Genomic DNA, 5,143 nt, shown 5'->3' with positions numbered 1-5,143 from the left:
AGGGCACCAGTGTGGTCCACGTGAAGGTCCCCAAGGTTCCCAGGCCATTACCCCTGAGCCCAGGGACCAGGGGCCAGGGGAGAGGGTTTAGGCATAAATGAGGGGAGCCAGATCTCCGTGCTCCTTGAAGGTGGAGGTCATTTCAAGAAGAGAAGCAAGTTACTTCCTGGATCCAGGGCCTGCAGCTGGTGGGAAGAGCACTCAGCGGCAGGGTGGGGAGTTTCCCTTCATTCACTCATTCATCTGTTCTTCCTTCCCACGACATTCACCTCAGGCTGCAGAACTCGCTCACAGGATATTCAGAGGGGAGAAGAAAATGGGGCTTCATTTTTCTTTCTTGGCTGATATAATGTTCCTTTCTGGACTCCAGGGTTAAACTGTAGCCTGACGTTGTAAACTCTGTGCTCGAGGTGGACACAGGGTTTCCTTTGGGCTTTCCGATGTCCCCTCCTTCCCTCTGCTCCTGGGCAGGTTCTGAGCATGTATGTGCCCGGTGGGTGGAATCCTCGCTCAGATGTTGTGTGATGCTGTCAGCCGGGAAGGTCCTGGTCCCCTCGCTGGCCTGGGTGGCAGAGCGGTTCCCATGGGGAACCAGGGAAGTCTGGGATGTTCCTAGAGATGCTGGCATCCGTCGCCGGAGAGCGTGGCCCCAGGGCTTGGTCCCTATGCCCAGGTGAGGCTAAGGAGGCGCTGGCTTGGTTCTGACTGCAGGCCCCGCTGCTCCTCCAGGACTTTCTAGGAGGGAAAAAGAGAAAGAGAGGAGCTTTCAAGTGGGAAGACGTGTCAGTGAGCTTTTGCTGCAGGGACGCTGTGTAACAAACCACCATGGATACTCAGAGCTCAAACACATATTTATTTAGATAAATTAGCAATAAATATTTATTTAGTTCAGGGTGGGCAATCTTTTTCTGTAAAGTGCCAAACGGTAAATCTTTCAGGTTTTCCAAACCATACCGTTTGAACTTTGTCCACAAAAGCAGCCACAGGCAACATGTGAATAAATAAATGTCACTATGTTCCAATAGAACTATATGGATGGACAATGAAGTTTGAGTTTTATTTAATTTTCTTTCTTTTTTAAAATTTTATTTATTCATTCATTTTAGTTGTTGATGGACCTTTATTTTTTATTTATAGGTGGTGCGGAGAATTGAACCCAGTGCCTCACACAGTCGAGGCAAGCGCTGTACCACTGAGTCACAACCCTAGCCCCTTTATTTAATTTTCATGTGTCATGAAATATTATTCTTTTGATCTTCAACCATGAAGTCGAATGGCCCGTGACTGACCCCCTGCCCCCGTGGACCATACAAAAGCAGATGGTGCCCAGATTTGGCCAGTGGCTGCAGCCAACTGACCCCGAGCTCTTTCCCGAGTCTGCCCTGGGATGGGCTGTGCTTGCTGGTGAGTGTGCAGGAGCTGTGAGGTGGCTGGGGGCTCTGCTGGTTTTGACTGGGCTTGTGCTGTGTCTGGGGTGGCCATTCCAGGGTGGACGTGGCTGCAGCGACTGGCAGGTGCCCTGCTGCGCAGGCAGCTGGCAGGTTAATCTGGGCTCCTTCTCCTCCAATGGCAAGGCACTGAGCATGGGAGATGTGCAAGGGCTTTGTGCTTGAGTTAGGTGGGCTACATCCTGTGAACCAAACAGGCTACCAGCCTGCGGCCAGAGGAAGGGTGGGGCAGGAAGGCTCCTCCCGTGAGAGGGCACCCCCTGGGGACGTGGCAAAGCACTGGGGCCATTAATACAATTCACCTGCAAGGACCTAACTTGGGAAGAATTTTAAAAACATTCTACTTGGCCTCCTTCTTTGTGATTAGGATGTGGTAGGAAATGTAGAAATAAGGGCCACGGGCAGGAGAAACGAGTGATCAGAGAGTCTCTGAGAAGGCGCAGAGGCAAGGAGGAGCTTGCCCGTTAAGACGTCCTAGCTCTGGTGAGTACGACAATTGACAGGGTGAGAGGAGAAAAGCCGGATTTCCACGTAGGCTTGACAATACCTGGTTATGTAGGGGAGGCGCGGGGTGAGGTCAGATTCCGTTCCAAGAGACAGCCTCCAGAGGGAGTGAAACTGGGCGTTCTCATCTTAACCCTCCAGCAGCATGTGGCACTTGGTAAGGTCACAGAGAGCCCTGGGCGGCCCCCTCCCCTTTCTTTTCAGGAAAGGAAGGAATGAGAAAGGGCAGGCAGGGTTCACAGACTGATTCTCAATTCTAGGTGAAGTTTAGGAGTTTAGGTCGGGTTACAGGTAGGATCAGAACTCAGCCACTCCCTGGCTCCTTCCCTTTCCTTCCCTCTTTCCCCTCTTCTTCCTCCCTTGTCTCTCTTTCCCTCCCTCCCTTCCTTCCTTTCTTCCTGTTCGTGCTTGAGCTGGTACCAGGGGGAAATGGAGGCTCTGACCCTACAGACCCCAGCCCTTGGCATCGTGGGAAATTCCTTGGCTTGCTTTCTGGAGGTTGGCTGCGCCCCAGGCCTCCCCTGTTCTCAGCGGAGCATAGATACAGCCTAGTTTTGTGCGGGGACCTGGGGGCTGGGTTAGGAAACATCCTGTGCTGTCTGTGTGGCTTCCCCGTGGCAAAGATGGAAATGTGTTTGCCTTAGACTTCAAGCTTCAGTGTTCCTCCTGTCATTGTAGATGTGGTTTGAAGTTCATCACAGCAAATACAATGAGACCTGACCATTTAAAATGAAAATCACACATATTTGAAATGAGCCTCATAGATTTCAGAGTAGAATATTCTAAAAGAGTGAGAAGCACAATGGCCTTGTGTTTATGTCACCTAAATGTTAATGCTTTTCCCTTTCCTTATCTCCTAGGTCCTGCTGGCTGTCCAAGATCCCTTTATTCTTTGGCTAGAATCAATGGTATCATTAAAAAGGAATGTTTGGAAGCTCTTTCCTACCTCCACCCCCAGAATTTCAGATGGCATTTGCTTCCCTAGGAAAACAGACTTGAAACCAAGTTAAAGAAGAATAATTATTTGCATTTTGCTTTATGTTGCTGCTTTTCCCTCTAAAAAGAAACTTTTATCATCCTCGAGGTTTCATGTTGAGCAGACGTTTTGTTTTGTTCCTGTGATTTTCCCTAATCTGTTCTCACTGCCTCAGTGAAAGGAATGAGCATAGGCCTGAAGGGAATCAGGCTAGGAGTGAACAGGGTAATGGCAGCAATCTGGTAGAACTGGTCAGCTCTGTGCAGCTGCTGGTGGTGCTGGGCTAGTCTGCCTTCATAGGCTCATCCAGAGCTTTCCATGCCCCGGGGGGCTGAGCACTCCTGAGTCCTCACCTCCAGGCCTTCTTCTCCGCAAACAGTTAGATCTATATTCCCAACTATTGCTCGATATCATGATACCTTCCAAGTCTAATGATGCACCTCAAGTTCAACATGGCCGAAAGAGACTTTTGACTCTGCACCCACCCTGAGCACCTGCTCCCAACCCTCCCTGTACTAGTAAAGATCAGTACGTCGAACTCTGCTGCTTGCTTGACGTTCTGGGTTCACCCTCACCCTTATGTGCTTCGTACCTCTCCTGCAGTGCAGCAGGCCTGTTCAGAACCTGGCCTCTTCTCAGCATCGTCCCTGCCGTAGCCTCACCGGCCATGGTCTCCCAGCTCCTGCTCAGGCCAACCTTCGTACAGCAGCTAGAGAGACACTGCTAATAAGGAAAGCTCCACCTGCTTAAATTATTCTTATACCCCCCCCCACCACCACATACACACCCTTAAGATGGGATATCATCAGCTCTAAGGCCCCAGGCCTCCGCCGTCCTCCTCCTGGTCCTTCCTGGAGCACTCCACTCTCTGTCCCTCCTTTCCATGCCCCAGGTTTCTCTGGGTCTTTGCTCTTGCTGCCTGGAATGTGCTTTTCCCAGAAGCCCGGCTGCTTCCTGGTCAGCTTCAGATCTTGGCCCAGCTCAGAGAGTCCTTCTGGGTCCAGGCCAGCTGAGGCCACAGTGTTCTTCCTCCCCCAACACTATCTGCCCATTTTAATGATTATTTATACTTTTATCATGCCTAGCACCTGGACGAGGTCTAGCACACTGTAGATGCTGCAGAGATGTCTGCTGAATTAATAAAAAAGTGAAAATAAAAAACACTGATAAGATAGGATTGACCTTGATTTGGGACTTTAAGATGTTTGTGGTGGTGATAATTCCACTGGGTCTGGTGGCTCTCTCCTGTTTCCAGCTCACAGGAGCCAGGCCCCCTTGCCAAGCCCTGGTTCCTGCTGATCTGTGCTCCGGGCCTCTTGTCAGCACCACCTCCACCAACACTTCCCCAGCTCCTGTTATGGGCCAGGCACTGTTCTGGGCCCAGGGGAGACAGAATTGAGCAAAACAACAAAAGCACCAGCTTCCGTGGAGTTTATGATGCCTGCATTTAGCTTACGTGTACCTTTGTCCAGTCCCAATACCACACAAATCCTGACAGAACCATCTCGCACCAGGCCGGGGGCCTTGATGGGAATTGATCCAGGTAGTTCCGAAGATTCCCAATTTGTTGGAAAGGAAAAGTGTCCCCCAGCTGGGTTTCTTGGTTGTCCCAGAAGGAGAGTGAGGCAGAGTCTGGTCCAAAATCATGTCAGAATGGAATGGAATGGAGGACCCACAAGGTCCCCTTAGCCCCAACTCATGGCCTCACTCGGCAGGCAGCAGTCAGTGCTGTTCAAGAATCTCAGGTGGACTCAATGAGAGCTCAGGCGCTCAGGCGGGCCAGCCTCTGCCTCCTGGCGGGAGGAGGGCCTTGGCTGGCCAGAGCTGGCCATGGTCACCTCACCTCGGTTTGTCTTTGCTGTCTGTGAGCAAAGCTGTCTTTTAACCTGAAATAAAGCTGAATTCACTACCTGCACACTGTCAGAGATGATTTTTCATGTTAGAAAAACTTTTGTGCTGTCCCGGTGGACTACACTAGGAGGACTAAAACTTGGGTCTCAGGGAGCAACTGACTGCCAGGTGAGCTTCCGACTTTAAGAAGACGAAACGGCGGCATTCACCGCACTTAGAATCATTTCACTGTCCTAATGAGTCAACTTCATTTTCCTGTAAAAACTACCCGAACTTGGCAGACCCTGGAGGAGCCGGAGCCACGTGGAGGGGTCAGAGGTCGCACAGGCTTCCCAGCTCCACGCCTCTGCCCCTCCCTTGGAAC

The 5,143-nt window shown here is 51.1% G+C and overlaps 1 long non-coding RNA gene across 1 annotated transcript; it reads left to right on the top strand.

Moving 5' to 3' along the window:
- The first annotated feature begins 540 nt into the window (after positions 1-540).
- Positions 541-4,839, top strand: LOC144366954 (uncharacterized). Its single transcript, XR_013426173.1, has 3 exons — positions 541-673; positions 1,138-1,404; positions 2,813-4,839. It is a non-coding gene; the product is annotated as an uncharacterized LOC144366954 (long non-coding RNA).
- Positions 4,840-5,143: the final 304 nt, after the last annotated feature.

The sequence above is a fragment of the Ictidomys tridecemlineatus genome, chromosome 9 (assembly GCF_052094955.1).
Source record: "Ictidomys tridecemlineatus isolate mIctTri1 chromosome 9, mIctTri1.hap1, whole genome shotgun sequence".
NCBI lineage: Eukaryota > Metazoa > Chordata > Mammalia > Rodentia > Sciuridae > Ictidomys > Ictidomys tridecemlineatus.
This window is presented reverse-complemented; position numbering and strand designations above follow the sequence as displayed.